This window comes from Apteryx mantelli, chromosome 2 (assembly GCF_036417845.1).
Source record: "Apteryx mantelli isolate bAptMan1 chromosome 2, bAptMan1.hap1, whole genome shotgun sequence".
NCBI lineage: Eukaryota > Metazoa > Chordata > Aves > Apterygiformes > Apterygidae > Apteryx > Apteryx mantelli.
Genome location: NC_089979.1, coordinates 71,813,369 through 71,822,548, shown reverse-complemented (window position 1 = coordinate 71,822,548; position 9,180 = coordinate 71,813,369).

The following is a 9,180-nucleotide window of genomic DNA, read 5'->3' as shown; positions in this document are numbered from 1 at the left end:
AACGTTTGCCTTCCCCTCATGAGCAATGTATGGTAACCTTGTTCAGTCAAGCTTCCAGATCAGTATCTTCAACTAATGAATTAGCCAGTGAAATAAAAACAGGGCCATATTTTTAGTATGTCCTTGCCATCAACTTCATAGTAAAACTAGGCCTACTTCTATTTCAAAAGTTAAAATACAGAATCCTTTGTAAAGCAGCACTGAGAGGAAAAATTACTGTGAAAGAAAGCCAGAGATACACTAGGATTAATGGTGCACAATACAGAACTGTATAGGTAGGTGCAAATGCAACACTGGATGTAAAATGCCACACTAATGAGGCTATATAAATGCTAAGGTAAACATTTTCAAATGTGGGTCAGTATACAGACAGGTACTTAAGTGAGTATTTATGAACCCAAGTAAGAGTTCTCTTTTAAAGCAAACTGCAGAAGTGTAGGTGAGAGGGAAACCTCCTGCCATTTTCTGCAATTTTTGAAGAATCAAAGCTTTTAAAGTTTCAGTAGCTTGTTCTGCTGTTTTCTGGAGTCCCTACTGATTAGCAGCTATGGAGTAAAAACAACGGGTGGTTCATAGCCATAAATATTAATCAGAAAAATGTTAAATGCACTGTATTGTTCTCCTTTGGGATGAAGAATTTGCTGGGGCAGGGGTTATTAAAAAGCATTGCTGTGCCAAAGAGAAGCAGCACTTAATGCCTTCATTAGTGACTCCTGTCAGTGGGGTAAAGTCGCAGAGCACTTAGTAATGTTGCCGTGCCAGTGGAATATCACGTTTCAGTGTGGCCATATGATGCACAGAACAATACTGTTTTTTGCCCCATGTAATACTGCAGAGTGGCTCAGAAGGAGGCCAGACAGCATAGCTCTTCCGACTGTGGCTCACGCTTGGACTGGAGGCTGGGGAATGGCCACCACAGCCCCACAGCACCCCGGCCCACGTGCCTGTGCCAGTCACCACTGCTGCCATCACGCCCCCATGGAAGGAGGGAATTGCGATGGCCACCCCCAGCGAGTGGCCTTGGGGGTCACCAGAACTGTTGGCTGTCCCCACAGCACAAGTAATGCTGTCTAGTACTGCTAATACCCGTCTCCCGAGTACATTGCCTTTTGTTAGGTGTTTTCCACTTGGGAATGCTCCTACCAGTGAATCTTGCACCGCAAATCTTGGTGTGGCACCCCGTCTTCGTTTTAAACCAAAGAGCTGTGGGAATTTACTTGCAGTTGCACTTCCGGTAGCAGATGCATGAGGGGTAAGGCCAGGCTGCTGACAAATACAGGGCACTGGTCCTTGTTCTTGCCCACAGACATTCACCTCTGCCTTCCTCCCGTACCAGCACTGGGGAGGGGGGGTGCCCCCATATGGTTAGCCTGATTTGATTTAGCTAAAAACTAACCATGTCTCTCTAATAGATTAGTTTTACAGGCAGGTCAGTTCCCTGATCTGATTCATCATGAACAGTAATTTATGTCAGATCATATTAATAGCAGGATGTAAATAGATTTCAGGTCTCCCAACTGCCAGAAATATGCTTTTTTCATCAGATCGAAGAGTTAGTATAGTAACTGTAGAATCATAAACAGGTCCAAAAGCAAATAGAATGAATGTTGGAAAACAATTTAAAGTTTTATAGTTCCGTAAGGGAGGGTATACATGTAAGCAAATGCTTCCTAAGAAACTGGGGGCAGCCTCCTTCAGACATAGATGCACAATAAAGTTTGCTGCACAAGTGGGATACATACAGATTCTCAGAGAAGCCCTTCCGAGTCTGCTCCAATCTGTTTTAATAACTCTGCCTTTTGCAGTTAATCACATCCTGCAGACCAAAGGCCTTTGCAAGAATTATCATATCACACCTGGGCAATGATGACAGCCTGTGAATGCATCTGGCTTTGTAATTCATGCAAAAATATTTTACACAGCATTTCAGCCAGAACTGAAGAAACTCAGACCGACATTTCAGACTATGAGAATGGCAGGCTGGTTGGAAATGGAACTTGACTTTTAGTATGATGCGTTTGGTTTGGTGCCTTCTTTTCCCCACTGCTGTCTCTAAATCACTAGATTTTTTTTAACATTTCTTTTCAGTGGTGTTAGTAAATTCCAGAAGTGTCTGTGATGAAAAGAGGAGCTTTTGGAAGCTAACTGCCTGCAAACAAGGACTCTGGGTCATCTTTTCTCCTTGACATTGTCATCAGAAGAGCAGAAGAGGATGGCTAGGTATTGCATGGAGGTACTGCACATTTTGAACATGGAGACTTTTCATCTTGGATTTTTTTCTCTCTGACACGTTCAATATTTAGAATGCCTTCCATGCAACACCACGAGCTGCTCCCAAGGGTGTTCCTGCAGCTAATTAATGTAGACAGGCAGTAATTTTAAGCCTGAGCTTGTCCTAGGGAAGCTACGCACAGAAATGTAAACATGGCTGGTGTGGCCTCTTCTGACCTAGGTTAAAGCAAGAGGAGTAATTTGAGTTAAGAGAACTTGAGTTAACTTTGGATGGAAGTCAAACACATATTGTTAGCAAGGTAACAGGTCCCTTGATTTTCTTGTGCTTCAGCTACAAGCAATATCTTCTGACTGCAGTTTGTACTTAATGTTTTGCATGAAACATTTAAAGATGATAGTATTAGATAAAATACCAAATATTATATCCTACCAAAAATTCCTAAAGCTACATCTCTAGTAATTAAGTAAGCAGTGCCCATGAATGTTCCTGGGCACTGAAAATTGATCCTCTGCCTTTTTAAATTGTTAGAAATGCCCCAAGCATGATTTTGGCTAGGATCAACTTATTTTCTTCTATACAATTTCTGTGGCCCAGTTGAGGAGTTAGCATGCAACAGGGACACTAGGCAAGTTGCTTCCAACCGCCCTCTTTTGGAAAATAAGAAATTAATAACAGGGACATGGGCTGTTCTGTGCCAATTGACCTGAGTGCCAGAGAGTAGTCCCAGGTGCTTTATCTGCTGCTGTGGATGTAGCTGAAGAGTTGAGATGAAGAGCTGAAGAATTGCATGATGTTGATATTACTAAACTTCTGAGTTAAACAACATGTCCTGGGTGTCTCTGTCCCAGTGCTAGTAAATTCAAGTATAAACTGTGCTGAGCTGTTTCAGTACATTTTTGGTTAAAATGGACTTTTTTCTATGCACTTTTTTAGGTTTTTTGCTTGCAGCTTCCTAATAGCAGAAACAACGTCTTGTGGGACACAGGCTACAGGAGTTGCTTAGCTAGGAATAATTTCTGTAGTTTAGGACTAGAGGAGAAACAGATCCTCTGCAGAAAAGAGGGGACTAAGTCACTTGCTGATTACACCAAGTTCCCAGCTGCCCACCCACATTTGGCAAGCTTTGTGGGTAGTGCTTCACACATTCAAAGTGCCTTATAAACATTAACAAATCCTCACAAAATGAGTTGTTGTGATTATGCCCTTTGTGCAGCTGGCAAAGTGGAGGCAGAAGGGAAAGTGGGTGAAAACACCAACAAATTTCTCTTGCCTTTGAATCTTCTACTAGGAGTATTAGATTTGCCCTCTCCCAGTGGCTGAACCCATGACTTGAAACATCACAGTCAGAGAGCCCTCCAAATGCCCAAGACTGAAATTTCTCATTCTAGACTAGGTACAAGCTCAGGTCTTTATGGAATTTCAGCTGAAATGCTCTTACAAATAGTAATCTTTTTTATTATCTTTTATTATCTCACAGCTTCTAATTTTTTTAGAAGGCAATTTTTTGTAGGATTTTTTTCCCTTTATGGGCTAAGTGGTCTGAACATTTTAGCATAAAAATCATTTTAAAAATGTACTGTTGGAGGATTTGAAATTACATGCTGTTATTTTAAAATATGTATTGTGCTATTTGTGTTGCCCTAGAACTAGAAATACCACAGCATAGATAACGCCTCATAAACAGTGTGCATCACACCTTGCTTTCCGATGCTCCCTAAGGATATCAGGGATTTATTTTTCATTGAGAATTTCTAGGAAAAAAACACAAACAAACCCACAAAAATAAAAAATACCCCACCCAGAACTCACACAGCCAGATCTCACAAGCCAGAACTCGTGAGTAATCACTGACTATTAAGAATAAATGATTTCCAACCTGTTCAGCAGATCCTTCCCCTCAAACTAGTATCTCACATAGGAAAATTATCATTTTCCAGCTGTTTTGATAAGTGGTCTCACTGGCTTTATAAAGGAAGGTACATATTATCACCTTCATTTCGTCTTTTGGAAAACTAAAGACAGAATGGCAAACTGGGCTGCCCAAGGTCATGCACAGCCAGAGACTAAATCCTGCTGCACTAATTTCTACCTCCCTTGAAATGGCTCTCAAATCTAATATAATTCTCATTCATTATAATTAATATAATTAGCCATATATAATTAATTTCTAATATGCTGCTATGGTTTGTGAATGCCAAATAAGTTTGTGTTGCCTGCACAGTCTAAGTATCAGTTCAAATTCATAAGTTTAGAAAAGTGCTAGCAACACCAAAGCCCATACCAACGGCTTTATCTAAGTGAATACATTTTGCATAATGCCATCTGTGGAGAGGAAGGTGAGAGGCACTGCACTCTCCATACATTGATTTTAAGACCAACCTGATGAAAATAGGAGCAAATCCTTGTGCCCACTAGCAAATCACTTCAATAATCAATGAAACTGGAAAAGTCCAAGTCAGTTAGCAAGACACTGCAGCTCCTGTGCGTGTTGCAAGAACAGACGTTAGAGGAGCATGTTTGCCTGCACCCTACAGTTCATGCTGCTCAGTTTGGCAAGGATTTCTGGTCAGAAACTCTTCACAGAACACTCCTTTGCTTTCCCATTGGCAAGTTCTCAATGGTAACGGCAGCAAATTGTTACCTGGAGAGGCAGATGACAACCATCCTAATGTAATTCAGAAATCTCTCAGTTAAACTGTTCTGTGATTTTTTATAGCTTTCCATTATTCTGCATGGCAACAACCAGAAAGCAAGAGATTGGCAGTACTTTTAATGACTTTGGGAACGCAGATCTAAAACAAAGGCCCACACAGAAAATCAAGATTAGGAAAGAGATGGAGACTACTTTGTCCTATCACAAAATAAACATGTCAGCCATTCCAGTTTAACAGCTTGTCTTCATAAATTAAAACAAGCCTCAAAACCATGACCAATATAGAGTAATTAATTAGTTGCTGCACAATCCTTTAAATGAATCCGCTAACGAAGTGCTCTGAGCTCCACTGAGATCAAAAGCCTGCTTGTGTGCAAGATCCTCCCCCCTACTCCCCTTGGTAGGCAGTCTTTTTGAAAGAAGCTGATTAAGTGACAAATCATGCTTTGCAGATCCGACCGTTATGTATGCTGTATGGATTTAGTTGGATCTGATCCTTTCACCCTTACGTTAGTGATCCCAAGAAGTCACTGGGCAAACTCTTGCCTTTGAGCCTGGGGAGCACATTGAAGCTATGGATTTGCTCCCATGGCCAAATCCTCAAGTAGCTAGCCAGACGTCTCAGTGCAAGTCCTGGCAAGGAATGCCTATGGGCGACGCTGACCTACTTCTGTGAGCCTGGCTATTAAAACGATGCCTTAAAGCTCTGGCTGGGCTAGGTTCACCTTAGAATATGTTTGGTTCAAATATGCAGGGACTGGACTAACTGTTCCCATCTTCACCCAGGGTCAGAGGACTCTAGAGGATGCCTAAAATCATTTATAATTCCTTCTTCAGGCTGCTGCACTGTGCAGTTTGTGCAGGACCTAAAATTTGGGGGATACTTGGTTGAGAGAGGAACACAGAATCTATATCCAGCCTGTGGTCTTGAATTAGCTGCTGGGCACTTTTGTGGCTTCGATATAAACAGAGATACAGTAAGAATGAAACCTGTTCCTAACTCCAGCATTCTTTCTCATTTTGTGGCAGATATCTGCATGTGGCCACAATTTTTGCTCCATCTCTAATTGTATCTAACAATCATAATAACTCTACATGAGCCATATGCACTATCTTTTGATTAGGATTCTCAAGGTATCATTTAGTTCTTCCAACCATAGGCAAATAGCTAAACTGACCAATCTTTGTCTCTGTCACCATCTCGTGGCCCCAAATGTGCCACACTCACTGACAGTACAAAGCATGCTTTTGGCACTATTTAAAACACACTACCCTTTTTCAGTTAAAAATATCAATCATATCTTTAATACAGCTCTTGATCAGGTTGGTAGAGGAAGAATTAGGGCAGGTACAGTTGATATTTGAGGTTAAGCAAAAATCAAAGTAATGACTATAATTCAGGACACATTACCCTAAAAAAATCGCTAACATAATCTTAAAGCAAATTATATTTATTTATTTTTGGAGCAAGCAACTGCATTTAGTTATTTTTTTAGTAACTGCCTTGCAGCTTCTGTATGTCTCTGCAGACAAAAGCATGTCACCTCTGAAGTGCTCTCATTCTCTAGCAGGATGAGAAAGCAGAGACATAGGACACATCTGAACTCAGCTTTCCAGGTTCAGCCATTCATTACAGTGTTTTCAGCCCTATAGGCTTTTTCTTTGCTGCCATTTGGGGCTGTGTATCCATGATTACAGAGACAGTGTTTGGTCTGTTTGGAGACAGACCTGCTTATTGTGCTGCCATGCTAAAATGAAAGTCTAAATTCCCTTTTGCTGCCGAAGAGTATTATGATGGTTCTGTTACCTAGAGTGTTGTTTTTTTCACTTCAACAAGAGATTAAGTTGTGAACATTTATAACTCCAACATTCGCATTCTTCTGGCAGGTAGAATGTAAACAGCAGAATGATGCTGTTTTTGTCACACTGTTGCCAGGAAATGGGACCAAACTTTTCTAGTTCTGCCAATGTTCATAATGAAAAGGTTATGTGAACGTACTAGTAAATTGTCATTTCCATTGACACACTCATACTCACAACCTGGAACTGTTCTTGCCTCTAAAGAAATAGGAGATCATATATATAGATGTGAAATGACAAAACTTACAACTCCTTTCCTGAGTATTAATCATTTCCCTTGGCAATGGGAATCAGGGTGGCTGACAGTATAAACTGGTTCTGATATATATACTGTAGGGATATTATCAGACAAAAGTGTTTAAAAAAATGGAAAAGTGCAACTCCAGTCAGTTCAGGGCAAATGGAACCCACGTGAAAACCATACTTTTTGTATGTTACAACATGCATTATAAAGCCAGGCACATACGGACATCATGCTGTGTAAAATGAACCTTTATTCCATTGCTTCGCATTTTCACCTTCTTTTGATAAATTCACATTACAGTGTGTCCTTGCTACTTCCAATAATCTCTTGCAATTCCACTGATAAATAACTTTCCAAGAGTTGTAACATTTAGCAGGACATCACTCCCATAAAATTGTTCCAGCTTTAATAGCAAAAGCAAGGCTTTTCATGAAGAACCATGGACACAATGCAGTTCATATTTTGCAATAAAAAATTTAGTAACATCTATTTGGCTTCCTTCTCATGTGACTTTGTATGTCAGTGAGTAATTCACTTCAGCAATATAAACATTTCACTACAAAATACAAACACATCAATACGCAGAGTAACAGTTAAAAAAAAAAAGAGCTGCAGTACGCTAGCAGGATACTATTTTGGTTCCGCTGTGTGGGACAATCCCAGACTAACTCCAAACCTATTCCCCTTCTATTTTGTAGCTGTGCAACCCTTTCTGATGTTGTCATTGGACTTTAAGAACGTCAACGTTTAGGTTATCACAGTTTGAACAGATGCCTAGGAAGATATTATTGATTAATGACGTATTAATTTTACTGTAAACAGAGTTCTCCACTTGGCTGATTGACCCCTGCAGGTATTCATGATGAGATTTTGCTTTCATATGCAATGGCAACAATAGGCTCCATCGATATGAATGAAGATACTCCATATCCATAAACAAAGGTAAATACGGAGATTATTTGGTTTATGAAAATGCAGGCAATTTAAGATGTTGATTTAAATAATGCAATCACCTGTGTGCTTTGCAACACTGATTTACATCATGTACAGTCACTTAGCCATTTTCAATTTAGGTAGTTGTAAAAGGGCAGTTATGAAGCAATAAGGCTGTTGTTAAAGCAAGAACAGCCAACTCGGTATAGAGCTTTTTTCACTGCATATGTGGATGTTGTGTGACCAAATAATGATCACTGTAGTCATTATCATTTAATGCTAAGCCTTTACTTTTAATTTACGTTAAAAATTTTTTGAATTAAATGCTTTAATTCATTTCCTAGTAGCCTAAATTTAATGAGAATACTCATATTTACTGCTGATATGGGTTGAGATCCCACTAGAACCTATTATCTATATCTTTGAAACTGTTCATAGACACCATTAAGAAAATCTGTGTGCATAATAACATGATTGAGAAGCTTTCTATATGTGGAGTTTAGAAACTTTACTAGGGAGATGAATTAATTTTAATCTTTTCAGGGCAGGAATTGTTTTTAAGCTATATTTTAATGCAAGTAAATCTTTCAGACCTAATTTTGATTAGGAGCTTTCAGCAATGGAAAATTAATAATGTGAATATATTGCAAATCCATAGCACAGTGTCTGTTAGCTCAACTGCTTAAAAAAATTCTATCTGCCGTACAATGAATTAGTACTAACATAAATTGTTAGAATACAACTATAGTTTTGTAATCCATACCAACAAAGCCTAATATAAATAATCAAAAAAGGTTGGAGATTTAACTGAACTTCAGTAGCTGTTTTCTGAATCTGGTTAGGTCCTAACAGCACCAAACAGATCTCTCATGTAGACAAGTGCCATCTATCGATGAAAGATGCATTTGACATGAATGAGACAAAAATCACAAAAATGGCCTCAGTCTGCCATCTGCTGCTGTACAGAATTACTTCAAGAAACATACTTGCTAGGCCTTGTACTGACTCAACAAAAACAATCACCTGAGAACTGGGTTCAGCAAAAGCGTGTCCATTTCGCAATAGCACGCTTTCCTCTTGTCTTTTAAAAAGCGTTGGTCAAGATTAAAAAAAAGGGGGTTTCTGTCGTTTTGAAAATAGGCCATTTAATATGAATTTAAGACACTTACATGAAGGGCACCACTATTTTGAAGTTTCAGTGTTGCTAATTCAGGTGTTTGATGGCCTTGTTAAAGGTTCTGTTCCTGGAAAGGGGCT